This window comes from Hemicordylus capensis, chromosome 5 (assembly GCF_027244095.1).
Source record: "Hemicordylus capensis ecotype Gifberg chromosome 5, rHemCap1.1.pri, whole genome shotgun sequence".
Taxonomy (NCBI): Eukaryota; Metazoa; Chordata; class Lepidosauria; order Squamata; family Cordylidae; genus Hemicordylus; species Hemicordylus capensis.
The window spans coordinates 178,125,484-178,144,011 of NC_069661.1; the positions used below are offsets into that span (position 1 = coordinate 178,125,484).

The 18,528-nt window shown below is 43.3% G+C and overlaps 1 protein-coding gene across 2 annotated transcripts in view; it reads left to right on the forward strand.

Annotated features, from left to right (window-relative positions):
• The first annotated feature begins 7,934 nt into the window (after positions 1–7,934).
• Positions 7,935–18,528, forward strand: part of CNTN1 (contactin 1) — a 309,859-nt gene continuing 299,265 nt past the window's right edge. Inside the window, exon 1 of one of the 2 annotated variants that reach the window (XM_053258259.1) lies at positions 7,935–8,402. The gene's annotated coding sequence lies outside the window, so the exon portion shown is untranslated. The remainder of the gene's footprint in view (positions 8,403–18,528) is intronic. The other variant, XM_053258258.1, reaches the window with a different exon arrangement.

Consider the following 18,528-nt stretch of genomic DNA (forward strand, 5'->3'; position numbering starts at 1 on the left):
GATGCAAACAATTAATCATGCTTCACAACAATTCTTTTGATATGTTTAATTCCCCACAAAAACTAGAGTAAATGTTGAGTGACTTGCTCAGAACTCCACAATGGGTTCTTGTCGGCAATAAAATAACAGAACATTTGAATACGTGAAAAGCAATGGCTTGGATTCATAGGAGAGCTTACAGAAGCTGCAGATGGGCACTCCATTCACACCAAAGAAAATGTAATTTTTGCCAGCTCCCCCCTCCATTGGCAGCCCCCCCCTTCACCATGACACACTTTCCATAAAACTTCCTGACCCTAAGGATCAGCTTTTCGAGGACGAGACTTGCTGGGGTCCAGAGCATGGAAGATGGGATGGGAAAGTCCATTTCCGCAAGGATTCTGGGAGGCAGTGTGGGGAAAAATCTCTGCCTAAGATTTTAGAGAATTGCTTACTAGGGATGTGCACACACAGGTTCAGAGACCCTTTTACGGGCCTCCAAACCGGTTTGAATGTTGCCTGGCTCGAGGGTTTAACATGCCTGCCGCATTTCCCCCGCCAGTACATGTCTCGCTAAAAGCCCATTGGGGCGGCAGCGCACCACCCTACTGCCCCGCTCTGATGTTATCCGGAAGTAACCGGAAGTAGGAGCTGCGACTGTGAACGTTGTTAGCATGCGCATGTTGGGTGTGTCCACGCAACATATGTGACGTGCAAGTGCAAGCAAGCAATGCACGCACTCGCAGCTGCTACTTCTGGTTACTTCCAGATAATGTCGGAGTGGGGCAGCTGGGAGGTATGCTGCCGCCCCGATGGGCTTTTAGCAAGACATGTGCTGGTGGGGGAAATGTGGTGGGAGGGGGGAAGTGCATCCTCCCCCACCCTTAATGCCACCACCATCCCACTGTTGAACTGGCTTCCGCCGGTTCCGTGCACATCCTTATTGCTTACAGTTAAGACATGTAATAATTGTTTAGATAAACCATTTTATTCTGACCTGGAATAAAACAACTTCCTTTGGTCTCTATATTAGGACAACTGCCTTGCACAACCCTATCTTCATTAACTGTGACCATCCCAGAAAAGAGATCTTGTGGTAACTAAATGAAAACATCAACTTTGGGTGCCATGCAAAGGAATATTCAATGTTATAACTTATTAGGATCAATAAAGCAGCAAGTATCAAAATGTTTTCTGGTAATCTGATTCCCCCCACCCCTTCTCTCTCTCACACACAATGGAGGAAGTACAGAAGGTCAGCTAATCTGAAACCCTATAGAGGTTTGGGGTTTTCAGTTTAGAAACTAATTAATGAGGGTCATGATACTTGCTTCCTTATGAAAAGAATTAGATCTTTCTGCCACCGAATCCAGAAGACTCTGACACAATTGACACATCTGGTCTTCCTGTTGCTCCTAGTTCCAAAGGTACAGTATGGCAGCTCATGACCCATCAGTGTCCTTCATTGCAAGGCCATGAGCCAGTAGCTGCTCCCATTGACCCCAAGTGCAGCTCTCTCTTTATTAGGCCTGTGTGAAGCTTTAGCTGAAGCAGAATACTCTGCACAGTCTCTTTGGCACTGTGCAGAGTGTGACCACCATGCAGTGCTGTACTTTGCCAAATGCCAGTAGGGTTCCTTTAGGTAAATTGAGTCTTCTCAATCCCCAGCACCATCTTGGAAGTGTTTCCCCCATAGAGCTCAATGAGAAAAACTCTGGGAAGGATGGCACTTCCCACCCAGCATTCTATGCACTCCAAGCCCATTCCAAGATGGCGCTGGGGATCAACAGAGCTCCATTTCTCTCAAAGGGCTTCTTCCCAGCTCTGAGAAAACTGTAGCACTACATGGAGGTCAATGTAGTAGAAAATGATTCTTACACTGAAAGTTATTTGCCAAAGTGGCCCTTCCTTGAAAAATAGTAAAGATAATTGCCACACCTACATGACACACCCATTTACTCAAGCTTCTGATGTGCTGGTTTTATGTTTGTTTCTCTAGATCAATCAACAGCATTGATTGAAGGCAAAAGCAACCTTAAAGCTGTCTGACTTACTGAAATGAATTTGAATGAAAATGTATCCAGAGTTCAGGACTTTTCTTAAGTAAACTATATTGTGACTTCTTCCACTTACTGATTTCTAAAAGGTAGTGACCGAATTTATTTTTGAGTACTGTTTGACTTTACTTACTCTCTTGTAATAGTACCTGCTGCTGAGCTATGAGTATACATATCCTGAGAAAAGTTTTAAACCAAACTGACCTCCAAAGGAATATTACTGGTTTCCACACATATCACCTACATGCATGACTTTTGATCTTTTGCCTTTGGCTACATTTTGAGGTAGCCCAAGAAAGAAGAGTAACATATGGCTCATTTCTCGCTGCTGTTTACAAGTAAAATCCCCCTTTCATATAAAACAGCCATTAGCTAAACAAAGGGGGCTTCTAATCTTATTAATCCTCTGAAAGATTGCATTGATTGTATTGTATGAATAAAGCTGCTACTGGCTTGTTCCTCTGTTATACTGTAATAACAAAAATCCGATGACCCCCTTTCCAGTCCCATGTGGAGGCAAGCGTGAGAATGTATTTGCGATAGGATGTGTAGAAAGGAGGTTACTGCCTTCAGCTGCTGTCCTTCAGCTAGTGCTGGATGACCAGATTCACAACTGTTTCAAGTGTTTCAACTCACCTCTAAAAGGAATGTATCTTCTCTTTTCAGGATCTTTCCTAGCAGACAAGTAAGTGCATTCTAAAATATGCATGAGGGTGGCATGTGGTCAGTCTCCGTAATTGTCTATAGTATTACAGAGATCTCTGCAGAAATAGCTACAGTGCAGTGTGGGCATGATATATACTGTAAATGGCAGATCATTATTCCGAGCACACAATGCACTATGTGTTGCCTGCTTGTGTGCCTTTTGTGCTTTGCAGAGTCTCTCACTCTACCCCCCGCAAAAAACAACAACACCCCAAAGCCCTGTCTGTTATACTAATAGAGTGGGAGGGAGACATGATGGTACTATACAATGCAGAGAAAGTCACTGTCACACATGTGATAGCAAAAAATAAGACCTGCCTTAAAATATTCCTGTCAGCCATCTTAACTCCTGGCAATTAAATCTTCTGACTATAGATACTGAAAGGCAGAGAACGCGTACAGAAAATGTGCCACATTTTATGTACATGATTAATAAATTGTCTTAGATATATGATAAAATATTTAGAAAGATTCCTAAATCCTGCCAACCTGTTCCTAGCATTTTTTTTTTAAGGGAGGTAAGAAAGGCTATACCCCTTTCAGAAAATACGGACCCTAAAAGTTTTCATTTACGAACCAGTGGAGGGAGCATTCTTTTCTGTGTGCTGTGCTACAGTCCTATGAAAGTGCACACCCACTATTTCCTACCTTTTCTTCCAGTGTAATATATATCTGCACAATGAATGTTTGGCTACAGAATAAATAAACCCATGTAATCTCATATCTTCACACATAGCATGGTCACAATCAAGAAAATACAGCCGTGCTTTGGGACTAGATTTGCATTCACATAGGGAAATATAAATATGCATAAGCCTACAAAGTAATTGGTATTAAAATCCCACTCATTACAAATCAGATGGGAAAAATTGCACTATATTTTTCAACTTGAATAATCACAGACATTATGTTTTCAGCAAATTAGTGGAAGACTGGTCATTTCTTTATCTCATTTTAATTTTGGGTTTGCTTGTTTTGATTTTGCATGATGTAGATATTAAAAGGCATATACTAATTGTTTTAACATTATCAAATAGCAAAATTTCTGTTTTTGCTTTTTCATTCATCTCTGATTTATGTCAGGATATATCTAAGGTATTGCCTGTAAAAGAGTGTCAGGCAGCTAGTCAATGAGAGACATTGGATCATTTTATGGTATTATATCCATGGCATCCATTCACACACGATTAATTTAGTAGATGTTTGAAAGGTAAAAACTGTAAAATAACTGGGTAAGTGAACTGGCCAAGACAGAAAGGGTCAGTGAAGGAAGACAGCAAGTTGAAGCTTAGACACAGGTACTAAAAGATCAGGAATTCACCCTTCTCCTGGCCTTACCTCATAGGATTCATCAAGAAAGAAAACCTGTTTCAAGAAAGAGAGAGAAAAATGAAACATTCAAATACACATTGAATGTGGATGTGTCCAAAGCATATATAGACCAAAGCTGATCGTAAGAATTCTCTAGTGTGTGAAATGAATTTACTTAATACATTTTTCTCCCACTCTTCTCTGAGGAATTTGAGGGTGGAATATATGATTCTCCTCCACTACTAGCAATTTATCCTCACAACAATCCTGTTAGGTAGGTTAGGCCAAGAATAGGTGACTGACCCAAGATTACCCAGTGACTTTTATGGCTGAGTGGGGATCTGAACCTAGGTCTCAGCAGTCCTAGCCCTAATCACTGCATTAGTGCAGTGTTGTGTGATTCAGTGACCATCAAGATACACACCTAGGGAAAAAAAGATTTTACAAGACCCAAACATTGTTCGGTTGAACTTTTGTATCATTTTGTAACAGTGGTGGCTCTGTGTAGGGGCAAAGTGGGCACAATCTCCCTAAAGATCTCCACCTGCAGCGGCAATGTTACTCACCTAGCTAAACTTGCAGGCATCATTTTGAATTCAGTAACATCTGCATCTTCTCTGTCTCTCAAGACCCTACTGTTCCAGGACCTACAGGTTGTGTGGCTATGGCTATATGCCAGGCCCACTCAGGCCCCCCAGCTGTTTTTGGACTACAAATCCCATAATCCCAAACCACAGTGGCCAGTAGCCAGGGATTATGGGAGTTGTAGGCCAACATCTGCAGGAGGGCCAAAGTTGAGCAGCACTGCCTATACCCTTGATGGACATAATTAGCCTAATTAATTCCCTCTCCAATTTTAATATTAAGAAGCCTCCTAGCCAATAATCAGCTTTTTGTCTGTTGTCACAAGGTCGGCTAGTCCTCCAAAAGCCACTTCAAGGTCCTCCAGGAGCCTCAACCAATAAGGAAAGGCTCAGCTATGATTGGTTTCCCTGGCTGCTAATTAGGAGAACCTGGAGGCAGGAACAATTTTTGTATGGGTTTGGAAGGAAGCAGAAAGCACCACTTTTATTAGAGATTGCACACTATGTTGGTGTTCCGTCTTTCGTGAAATGTGGCCATAGTTTGTGCAAAATGCAGGCACTGAGTCTACAAGCAAGTGGAGTTCAGAAAAGGGAGCAGCCCAACCAAGCTCAGAAGGCATTGGATTTCTCCATCACTTGCTGGGAGTGTTTCTCTTTGCTTTCCTTTTTTCTGTTTTAGAATTTCACTAGCAAATCTTAGTAACATTCAGAGATCTAGAAAATGGGGTGGGAAAGGGATGGGAGTTCTACTCAAAACAAACAGTCACCTCCTCCCCACCCCCTTGCTCTGGGACTTTAAGGAAACCCTGTTGCTCATTATTCTCTTACTCTTTCATCTTACTCATCGTCTCATCTTACTCTCTCATCATCTGGAAGAAGGGAAGGATTTTTAAATTTCCAAATAAAACATGGTATTTTAACTGAAATTACTAATAGGACAATTTCAGACTTTATTGCCTTCTATTTATGAGCAACCTAACAGGCGCAGCTTAGGAACCAGGCAAGTCCAAAATAGTGAAGTAGCTGTACCTTTTCCTATAGTCCTTATGCCAGTATTTGTTTGCTGTTGGTTATTTATTTTATTTTAATTTTTTTTGGTGTGACTAATAGTAGTACTGAAAGGTAAGATCTTAAGCATACATTATTTTAATTGTAAACGGCCGTTTAACTGTTTTAATTGTACACCGCCCTGAGCCATTTTGAAAGGGCGGTATACAAATAAATAAATAAATAAATATTTGGTCAGGTCTGTGATCTTTATGGCTTAATTCTCAAATCTGATAAAGTAAATGTTGCATAGAATTGCAGCCAATTTTATACAGTTTCCAAGAAAAGTCTTAATGAACTCATGGGGGCGTATTCCCAAGTAATTGTTGTGTGCATAGGACTACAGTCTAAGGACATATGCCAGAAATGTTTATATTGTGAGAGAGGGATAAAAAAGGCTTGCATTTTTAAGTGTGCATGTACATATTTGTGAGAAGGGAACTCTATGTGAATGAGACTGTGTGTGTGTGCAGATGGGGGAAAATAACTTGTAGTATTTTCAAGTAGTGTGAAACTTGAAAATGCAGCAAAACTGCAAATAGGTGCTCAAGAATCCAACCCCCTCCCCACTCAAGGTGCTCTTAGCCTAGTCCTGCATGGGGAGGAGAGGGCTGATGTTGCAAGGACGGGGAAAAATGGAGGCAATGCTGATAGAAGAAAGGATGGAGCTACTGAGGGGAAGAAGAGGCATAGGGACTTGGGAGGGAGAGAGAGAGAGAGAGAGAGAGAGAGAGAGAGAGAGGACATTGCTACTTTCCACATTGACACCTACAGTTAACTAGTTTAGGGCCATGACTGCTTTACTTGCCACCAACCGAGGGGCAAATTTACCACTAAATAGCCATCTGACAAATGAATGATGTAGATTTTGAATGAGACAAGAAAAGTGCTAGACAGACTTAAGAAAACTGTGGGCTGGTGATTGCTCTTCCACTTCTTTTTAACTTGTCTCAGGGTTGGACCTGCCTATTCAGAGGAGAGCTGATGTTGTGGTAGCAAGCATAACTTGTCCCTTTAGCTAAGCAGGGTCTGCCCTGGTTGCATATGAATGGGAGACTTGATGTGTGAGCACTGTAAGATATTCCCCTCAGGAGATGGGGCCGCTCTGGGAAGAACAGAAGGTTCAAGTTCCCTCCCTGGCGTCTCCAAGAAAGGGCTGAGAGAGATTCCTGCCTGCAACTTTGGAGAAGCTGTTGCCAGTCTCTGAAGACAATACTGAGCTAGACAGAGCAATGGTATATGGCATCTTCCTATGCTCCTACTCCTAGCCCCACGTATGGTTGCCTTAGCAATCCCTTTCCTTCCATTCCCCAGCTCCAATAGGGGCGTAACTACACCAGGGGCCACCAGGGGCATAACTACAATTAGGCAAGGGGAGGCAGTCGTCTCGGGGCCCCACTGCCTTGAGGCCCCCCCCAGAGGCATATCACATGACTCCCCGCCCACCGGTGTCGCACCCCCTATGAATTATGTTGGGTCTCTTGGAGATCGGCAGTAGCAGAGAGTAAAAAAAACTAGATTCAATGTGAACTAGATATTCACCATATTCATAATGGGGATGTGGGTGTGAGTGCACAATATAGTGTGAAATGTGTTTGTGTGTATATCAGTGAGGGGCCCGTTTTAAAATCTTGTCTCTGGGGCCCCTCCAACCTTGCTACGCCCCTGGCCGCCACTATTTTGTCTTAATATTCTCCAGATTGCACAATTTAAAACAATAACCAACGTGGCTTTCAAAAAACATGATACATATGGAATGTGTTGCAATTTTCCTAAGGAGACAACAATAAGGAAGATTTTTAACTCCCACTCACATAACTTCTTCCTCCCACCTCTGTTCCTCCGGACAACCTGATTTTACTAGCTCCTAAATCGGCTTGCTTTCTTATGCAATTCTCCTTACATCCTGCTCTCCTCTCCGAACTTCCTAGCTCCACTGTTCTTCTATAAGCATCTCTGCCTTGAGCTGCCGGTTCCATTTCTCTGAGCGTCCCCGCTGCCTCCCATAAAATCAAAGAACCGGCCCCCACCCACCCAAAAAATCCCCACCCTCCACGCCTTTATGAAGAAGCTTTCCGCGCAGGAGGGACCTTTAGCGAGCGAAACTCGACGTAGGAGAGGAAAAGGGCAGCAGCTTCACGGGGGCTTCAGTGTGGCATTGGGCATGTGCGAGGGGCTGCTGCGCACATGCCCAGTGAGGCGGAGCGGAGGCTGCTGCGCTGCCTTTGCACCTGCAGTAATGTGTCACTGCGAATAGAGAAGAGATGGGAGGGTGGGAACGGAGCGTGCTAGTTGCCTGCCCGCGCCACTTTCGTTCTCCTTCTCGCTCTCTCCAGGGGGCTTAATGCGTACGCCGAGGAGTGAGCTGAACCCCCCCCGCCCGCGCTCCTTTGCAGCTGGAAGTCTGCGGCTGCTTTCTAACCAACGCAGCCTTGTTCTTCTGACCCAGCAACGTTACCCTCGCTGCCTGGCGGAAGAGTGACATCACCCTTGTCCAATCAGTGCTTGCGCTCTTCACCCCCTCCCCTCTTGCTGGGTTCGCCCGGAGCCCCTTAGGAAAGGGCGGGTAACTGTCAAGGCGCCTGGGTGGACTGCCTGAGGAGAGAGGTGGGCGGGCTGGTGGGCAAGCAAGGAAGGAGCTTCCAGGTGCCTGCGGCTGACGCAGAAGCCTTTCTCTGACAGCCCAGCTGTGCAGCAGCCCAAGAGCACCACTGTCCAGGTAGGGCTTGGCTTTTTTATTGTTATGTGCGCAAAAGATGTGCAGGGCTGTCTCCCCACCCCCCTCGCCCTTTCATCAAATTTAAATGTATAAAAGCCCTGCCCACCTTTTGGGGAGGTGGCGTGAGTACTGATGCTGTTGCTATCCGGTTTTTTTTTTATCAGGGGAAGCGGCATGCTCTGCAGAAGGGTGTGCGCTGCAAAGTATTCTGGTGTGTGTGTGTGTGTGTGTGTGTGCGCGCGCGCGCTGGTGCGGTCTTGGGGAAAGGCAGAGCCCGACCAAGTGCTCTGGAGGATGGAGGAAAGGACAAGCCAACTGCCTTATTGAAATTAGCAAGCCAGATGGATTTTGCAGTGACAGCTGCAATGACCTGTGACTCGAATAATAAGATGACCCTGATTTTGGAAGAGAAATTTTGGAGATGGATATCTAATAAATTGTGCATGTTCAGGGCTGTGCTTTGGGAGATGTGGGGCTCAGGGCAATGGAAGGGGGTGTGAACCCTGTGATAGGCGATGGTGGCACTGAGGTGCTGTCCCCAGGACAGAGATTCCTGCCTGGAATCTTTCCTCCCTCCCAGCACAGCTAGAGGGTGGCTAGCTGTGTTGGGGTCTGGCATGCTGAGCAAAGTGGGCTGCCACAGGGCCCTGCCAAGTTGTAGGACAGCTACTGCAACAGATGGGAGCTGCGCTTCCTGGTGGCGGCGGTGGGGAATATCCATGCCACACTGGCAGAGCACAGCACAGCTCACTCCACTCCCCGACCACAGCAGCCACTCTCCAACTCAGGCAGTGGAAAGGGGCATCCACTGGTTTGCCGAGAAGAGCGTGCTTTGGTTCCCGGCCAAGTTGGAGGACAGTCACTGTGACATGTGGGAACCACGATCCGGGCTGGCGCTGATTGGAAATCTCCATATTGCCATCACTGATGGAGCGAAGTTCCCACCCACAACAGCATTCTGATTCAGCCAGCCCTGTGATGCGCTCTGGTTTGCTGAGCAGAGCACGCCATGGAGTCCAGCTCTGTTGGAGGGCAGCCACGGTGACTGGTGGGAGCAGCGCTCTGTGCCAGCGGTTGTGGGGATACCTGTACTGTTGCTGGCAGAGCGCAGCTCCTACCCATTGACTCAGCAAATCCCGTGGTGTGCTCTGATTTTCTGAGAAGACTGTGTTGTTGGGTTTGGCCAAGTTGGAGAGCCACCATTGTTGGAGCTGTGCTCCGTGCCACTGCTAGTGGAGCGCAGCTCCTGCCTGCAGCAGCAGCTGCCCTCTAACTCAGACAGCCCCACAACACACAGATTCTCTGAGCAGGACACACTGTGCCGCCCACCCAAGATGAAAGGCGACCGCTGCAACAGGAGGGAGTTGTGCACCAGACCAGCATCAGTGGGAAATATCTCTGCCACTGCCACTGCCACTGCGGCACAGATATTGGTCACAGTGCACAGCTCCCACCTGCCTCCACAGCTGCATGCCGACTCAGCCAGCCCTGTGGTGTGCTCTGGTTTGTTGAGAAGAGTACACTGTGGGGCCGAGCCAAATTGGAGGGCAGCCACTATGAAAGGCAGGAGCCATGGTTCTCCAGTGAGGGGAAACCCAGCCATTCCACCACCACTGGCGGAGCACAGCTTCCACCCATTGCAGCAGCCACCCTTCCACTCGGCCAGCCACATGGTGTACCTCCACTGCTGCTTCTGGCATGGTGCTGGGAAGGTGTAGGGCTCGGGACAATGCTCCTATTTGGATACTCCTGAGATTGGCACTGTTTGTTAATATTGATTCTTGCCACCCCTTCAGCCAATTTTTCCTTGGCATCTTTTTGTATGTTATTTAAGGCATATCATTTCTCACCTTACAATCTATCTGTTTCCAAAGGTCCAAATTGTATATTTGGCTCTTTTGCTCAGGGTCTGGTGATCTGGATGAAAGCAAATTCATATTTCCAGTGCCGATGACAAAACATGATTTTTGAGAATACCCTGCACCCCCACCCATGTCAGTTGCACCTCACAGTAGCTTGCATGGATTTGCCGCAGACAGAAACAGCAAGGAGAAGGAGAGACAAGGTTTTTCTTAAGCCTGGTTACACAAAACACATGTCGCTCAGGGGTGACATTTTCAGGGGAATAATGTTCATGCAAGCATTTCTAATTAGCTGTTAATTTACTATATCTGAGCTCATGGGAGTATTTACTGTGGAGACCCAGCACGATACTCACTTTTGAATAGTGGGTGATATTTCATCTGCAGGGAAATATTCCTGTGAGGTAATATCTGAATGTAGGGAGATCCCTGTGAAAAGGCTTGCTAACTATGATAGGCATACTAACTTATAGTGCAATATTCTGATCATAGTAGTGCATGTCTGATCAGAAGTATGTCTCACTGTTTTCAAGATGTTTACTCCCAGGTAAGTGTGCATTCAACTGCAGCCTTAGAGAAAAATTATTTGAGATTTCTGAAATTATTTGAGATGAACTGTAAACCAAAGTGAGTTGTTTCATTGAGTACATATACTGTATTTCAAAACCAACTTTGAAAGACCAGGGTCTAGGAACTGGATTAAAGCTTACAATATGTGAAAAAGCAGCTAAAATGGGCTTTTTGAAATGAATGGCTTCCCAGAAGGGATCTTTAACAAATGCCAGGCATTGTTTGGATTTGAATCCTAAAACTGCTGCATATATAAAGCAGGAACTGAGACATATAATTCAACATGAACTTTATTTTTAAGAAGTCTTATTAATTAAAATTATTTTAGATTTTGACTGGAGTTATCACGTTGACAGTTTAATAAAAGGAATGTACTTTTCTTTACATATACAAGATAGATTCTAACATATGTATGAATAATAAAGGTATAAATAGTTATTGTTGTAGTTTACACATCCATTTTAACACTACTGTGGTAGTTTTCAGGGATCTCGTGCAGTTAGTTTTAACTCTAAAGGCAGGCTGACTTTCCTGTCTGTCTCTCTGGCTGCATGTGGACATCACACAAAACTGGAATTTTACGTGGCTGGGTTTCATGTAACTATGTGTCTGAATGCGTAAAACCATGGTTTGTACCCTAACTCAAACTGAGGGTTCACTCACCAATTTGAACCCTCAGTTTGAAGTGAGGTTCACTGCTCGGGCCTCTGGTTTGCGGCTGCCTCCATTATGTCCAAATGCAGAACTGGAGGCACCTTTCCTAGGACCGGAGTTCAGAGAAGGAGGCTCCTCCCTCTCTGCATACTGATTGGCTGCCGCAGCTGTCCAATCAAATGATGAAGCCCGGCAGCCAGCTCTCCGCCCCCAGTTCACTCTAACGGGGATTCCCAGATGTTTTGACTACAACTCCCAACATCCCCAGCTGCAATAGCCTTTAGCTGGGTATTATGGAAGTTGTAGTCAACAACATCTGGGAATCCCTGTTAGAGAGAACACTGTCCCCCTCCTTTCTGCAGTCTCACAGACTACAGAGAGGAGGCCAGTGTTTACGTCTGAATTCAGCCAGGTAAGTGCGGGGCGGGGAATGGAACTGGGGATCCCGGTTCTGTGTTAGGTCTAAATTCACGGTCTCTCTCTTTTTCTGTTTTTCAGCAAGGTTTTTTGAGTTTATAAAACCATTTACAGTCTCTCACTTCTTGATGCCTTTATTTTAAAACTGTAATCACTATCTTAAAATTTGTTACATGTACATAGAACAGTTCATCTTGATTATAGTAACACCTGCTGGTGAGAACTGAGAAACTGCTCCCAGAGTTTATCAATGTTCATCAGTAATGCACTAAATAAATGCAGTATTTGGAAATAAGCTCCATTGGCTTCAGTGGAAATAGTTTCTAAGCAAATGTGATCTTGGAATATAGCAACAGCCAAAAATAATTGCATTCATCATTAGTCAGTAGTCAAGACCACTGGACAGGTAGGGTAAAAGCAGTAATTTATTCATAAGCATAAATTATATATCAGTGTGGTTTTTTGAAATTATGACAAGAAATCCTTTGTTAATGGCACTAGACAAATAACAAAAATAATAAATATACGTGGTTCTTTATAGCAGAAGGAAAATAGGTGAATGATTGATCCAAGCAGTTTACAATGCTGGCACTGTTCCCTTGTTTCTGCATAACCAACTACAATATGTTATTAGGCATTGCTGTGGTACAGCTGTAACCTAAGAAGAAATCTTACAGTCTTATGTTTTCTGTGCCTTTCAGGGGCTTTTAGGAAATCTCATTTCAGATGTTTGCTTGAAGATATTTCTCCACATTTAATCCTGCTGGTTTAAGTTGTTCTATAAGGATAAAATCTTTTTGGGCCACACTAGTTGCACACCCACAGTAATCTCATAAAATAAAACAACTAAACATGCAAAAAGATACTTACATAGTAAATAACTTTTAAACTTGTTACGATATCACCAATATTGGAGATCAGTTTTGTAGTGTATATTAGGGATGTTTGCAAAATGTTTCAACTCAAAATGGGCTGTTTCAAGAGTTTTGAGCTGGGAACAAAACAATCCTGTTCTAACTGAAATGTTTCGAGAGCCATTTTGGAGGCCAGTTTTCCCCTTGCTGATCGGTTTTTGGCACTGGCTTTGATTGGCTTGCGACCTCCTTGCTTCTTGGTTGGCGTCTTATCATATAATGAAGTGTTGTCATCGGCAACTGTGCCCCATTGGCCGGGGGGGGGGGAGTGAGGAGGGAGAGGGGAACACAAAAGGAATGTGTGACATTTTGAATCCAAAATTTATTCAAAGGGACTGGGAGGCAGAGAGAGCCCTAACAATGTGCCTCTATTAATCTATTAAATTTTAAATATTTATACCCCACCCCTCCAGTACACTACTGTTCAGGGAGGCTCACAACATCAACAAAACAATACAGTGTAAAGTAAAAGATTAATAAAGTTAAGCCAGTTAAAATACCAGACTAAAACTGCATTTAAAATTACAAGTTTGAAGAGGATCCTTGAAGAGGATACATCAGGAAGAGAGGATTCAGCACTGAGTATAATAGGATCTAAGATTGACAAAGGCAGAACTTGGGTGCATTCCTCCCTTCCTTGAGTTGTGGTTTGTTTTGTTTGTGATATGGTGTTGTGGCGACAAATGGACAGTGGCAGCTCTTTCTCTCTCTTTAATATTTCTTGGTGATTGCTGTGAGGAGCTTCATGTCTGGCCTTGAATTTGGACCGAATCACACCGATCAGTCTATGCACACTCCTACTCTGAGCTCCTCAGAAGAAGAGTTGGACGTACATGTAAAAATAATTAAAAAGATAAAATGTGATCCTATAATTTAGTTTGTTATCAAACAAAGGTATACATTAGTGCACGAAATTGACTTTGCATTTGGTTTTGAGCTTGAAACAAAATGCAGATGACCGAAATGTTTCATTGAAACAACTGGTCTGTTCAGTTGTTTTGATGAAACAAAACGTTTTGAGTGTTTTGGCCACAGAGAACAATGGGGGAACTCAAAACACCCCATTATTCCCCATGGGTAGTCATGACTCATACTGTGCAAAGGTCCTCTAGGCAGATTTCCATGAAAATCAAATTAAAGTTCCAGCTAAATTAATGACCAGTACTGAAGGAGGTTCTTGTTTCTTTGCTCTGGAATCAGTTCCTGGACAAATTTATTTATTTGTTTTAATTTTATTTATTTATTTATTTATTATCATATTTCTATACCACCTGACATGTGCATCATAATTTTAACTTATGTACATAAGTTAAATACAATACAGAAACAGGATTAAATGATTTTAAAAACTGAGATAAAATCAATTAAAATTGATTAATTGAGGTATGATTAATCAACATCATAGCTTAGTCCAAACTGCAGAACTACATCTTCCCACAAGTCTTTATGCAGGATACATCCAGGATGCTTTATCCAGGACACATTCTACAGAATCACCAGAACTAATCTAGTCAAGGCATTTTCCAGAAACTTCACTGTCCATAATCCCAGTCATGTATGTAAGACAGGATTCTAAACTAGGATAGACAGACTTGCAGTCCATTTTGCTTCCATAGCTTGCAGGCATCTGGTTTACTCTTGCTGCTGGAGCTTTTACTTTTGGAGTATATCAGCTGTAATGACCTGATCTCACCCACTAAGGCTCTCACATATGAAGCTCTCATATGACATATGTATTGGGCAAACAAAATTTTTCCTAACCATCCATCCAGGTTGTGGCTAGTCTGTTTTTGGTTGACGCACTTCCAGCTTTTTGATCTGTACTCTCCTGAGGTTGCACATGGGGTGAAGAAGTTTATAAGCAGCTCTTTAACTTCACACTTCAACTAATGGTTCATGGCATTTATTTTCCATATGCTCTACACATTCTATAATTCCAACTCTGCCACGCTCTTTCCCAGCATCTATCCCAACCCTTGGCCTTTTCATTTTAATTGCAGCTGGCTGCTGGACAAGCCTCCTGGTTCTCATATACTGATTGTGAAGCTCTGCAGTCCAGGCCCATTCAGCTGTTCATCTGCCTCCTAGAGCTCCTCAGTCACTATGAAAGCTGCTTGGTATTCTGGTTTTTTTAGTGGCTGAACCATCATGACTCTAGCTTTTAGTGACAAGACTCCAGGCTCTGCACTGCATCTGCTGTATCTGGGTGGTTTCCTGGCTATTCATACTGACCTTAAGGTCCTTCCTGTGAATTTTTTGTGTTATGATGCCTTTCAACTGCTTAGTTGAAAGACTTGGTTGCAACTTCATTTGGTTCATCATTTCTGGCTGCATCACTACAACTCAGTTTCTCTCCAAGGAAACAAAATTCCACCAGTCTTATATGCTCCCCAATTTCCAAGCAGCAGAGAGGTTCCAGCAGCAGGACTACTGAGATTTGGTTTCCTTTGGAAAAGAAATCAATGGAGATCTATGGTGTTTTAGGAATATTTGCTTTATCTGCAAATATACAGGTAGGGCATAGGTAAAGGCAAACAGTCTGTTATTCGATGTAGAGCATAGATAAAGCCAAACAATGCACTATCCACATCGGACACCCAGAGAGGACTTTCAGCAATTTCCCTGTTACAAACTCCTGTTTCTTCACACTTGGACACCTTGCATCAGATTACCTTAGTTGCAGGGGCACCTTTTCCATGCTCTGATGGCCAACATTCAAAAGACATATCCAGATATCTCCTAATCATTAGTTTCCATTAATGAAACATCATTCAGGCATCCTGAATTATTTACCAGTAGAGATGTGCACAAATAAATTTTTTTGATTTGATTTGTGCCCAAAACAAATCACCCCAAATCTACCCCCCCATCACCACAGTTTGGTTGGTATTTGCTTTGATTCGATTTGGATTCAGACTGATTTGGACCACTTAACAAGGTCCTAGGGGCACCATATTTGAGTGCTGGGTAGGTCCATATGGGTGCCACCTACCATCCACATTTCAAGGCAATGGGACACTTGGTTGATGTTTAATGAATTTCTTTAGGGTTTTTTTAAACTGATTTTTAACATTTCTATCATAGGAAACAATGGGGATTTGAAGTTGCCACATCCTAACCCTAACATGGATCCCCAGCTTTCTTTTTAAATAAAGCTAAGCTCTACTCCTTGTAGAAGTGGAGTTATGGGGCAAAATGTGTGGTCATTATTTTTCATGTGTTTGGATTCTTTGGTGTCTAATAACTTTTCCTCACAATGAATCCCTATGAGGATTCATTGCACCCCTTCATTTCTTCTGTTCATTTTGACTGTCACTGGATAGTGCCAACTGTCAACTGCCATGTGCCAACTACACCCTCCCCCCACAAGGCAGTGGGGTACTCATGTGTCAACTACACACAAACACACCCCACCACACACTAGTGATGTGCACAGACCGGTCCGGAAACCATTCTACAGGCCTTCAACCAGTCAAAACATGGGGTGGTTCATGGTTTGATGCTGTGGGGGTGGTGTTCCTTTAAGGGCAGGGGGAGTTTGTACTTACCCTTCCCGCTGCTTTCCCCCGACCACTGTGCATTTTTTAGGAAGCATTTGGGGTGGTAGGATACCTCCCTGCCGCCCCTTCCCCCTCTCGGCCGCAAAAGGCTTCAGAAAGCCTTTTGCGTGTGCACGTCACATCTCTGCAACATGCGCACACCACATCTCCATGTCATGCGCGCACACGACATGCGCACGTGCAAAAGGTTTTCTGAAGGCTTTCTTTCAAAAGGCTTTCTGAAGCCTTTTGCTGCCGAGAGAGGGGAGAGGCAGCAGGGAGGTACCCTGCCGCCCCAAATATTTCCTAAAAAAACATGCGCGGTGGGGGGGAAATTGGCAGGAGGGATAAGTACACCCTCCCCCCGCTCTTAAAGGAACCCCCACTTCAGTGCCGGACCGCAGCTCCGCGGTTCCGTGCACATCCTTAACCACACACACACTCGGGTACTCAGTTTATTTTTTAGGTATTTTTGAAGTGTTTAGATTCTTTGGTGTCTTCATTAGATAACTTCATTTCTTCTGTTCATTTTGACCCCACTGCTTTGCAGGGGAATTTGTGGGGTGGGGAATTAATGGCATCCCATGTTCCATCTACCCCTCAGCCCACAAGCCACTGGCTACTCAGTTTATATTTTAGGAATTTTTGAGGTGTTTATACTCTTTGGTGTGTAATGAATCCTCATAGGGATTCATTATGAGGAATGGTTATTGGACACCAAAGAGTCTAAACACTTGAAAAAAATCCTAGAACATCAACTGAGTAGTATCCCACTGCTTTGTGGATGGGAGTGGGTTACAGTTGGCACTGTTGAAAAGACAGTCAAAATGAATAGAAGAAATGAAGGTATGTAATGAATCTTCATAGAGATTCATTGAGGGAAAATTATTATACACCAAAGAATCCAAACACTTGAAAAATAGTGATCACACATTTTGTTTCATAACTCCACTTCTACAAGGGCTAGAGCTTAGATTGTTTTTTGTTTTTTGTTTTTAAATGAAATCTGTGAATCTGGGGAATCAATAGGAGGGATCCGAATCTCAAGTCAATTCGAATTGAATCAGGCACGATTTGATTTGTACCTGAATCTAGCCAATAGACCACATGGGTGACTTGTTTTGTCTCCAAATCACCCAAATCAGCTAGATTTGGGTATAAATCGATTTGTACCCCAATCAGTTTGCACATCCCTATTTACTAGTATATCTGCTTAACAAAAGGACTGACTGGATGGTAGCCATAACAGTATTTTATTATTTTAATTTAAATGTATCAAATTCAGATTTTGTAGTGCTTTGTCCCCAAACCTGTTCAAGGCAGCTGTGGGTATTCTATTTTAATAGTTATACATAATATTAATGGACATCTTAAAACCATTACTTCTGGTATTCACCTTTGGATGAGTTTCTAACCTAAAAAAACCTTACCTAAAAAAGAAACTTATTTCTGCCTGTTCCATCATAGATTTTATTTTTTCATCCTATATTGTGGTGTTGATATTTAATACCACCCTGTCCTCTTGTTCAGTCAACCTTGTCTGATGCACACATATGAATGTATGGATTCTAGCTATAGATTTTGCCTGCATTAATTGGTGATCATATCTGATGAGTTTTTTGTGATGCAATTGCATCAAAGTATAGAACAAGCTATGCCGCCGAATGTTGGCTAAAATTAAGTGTGTGCAGTAATCTGCCCTGGGTTACCAGACCCAAACCTTGCAATGTCTCCTATAATTTGTGATTTACTTATAAGGGGGAAATTCCACCTGATGTAGCCTTTCTAAGAAGCCCTGTAGTTGGATAACCAGTTCCTTATGAAAGTTTACCTTTTGTACAACTCTTAAAGGTCCAGGAACTCCCTCAATGGTTCAACCTGGCAACTGGAGCCACATCTCTTTTCTCTTAGCCCCTCTACAATTTGTATAATCTAACACACATCTTAATACTCAAGAGCTGTAACATGGAGTAAACCATTGTCTTGTTTAGATATTGTAACTTCTGCTTTTGCAATTCTCTAGTAAGATAAAATTCAGGTTGTTCCTCAGGTGAAAGACTGCTGAAGAACTAATCCATATTTATGATTATTTTAAGAGCTTTAATTTGAACCTAAGAACAACCCTGCTGGACTAGATAGCCCAAGGCCTATCTAATCCAGGTGGGCCATC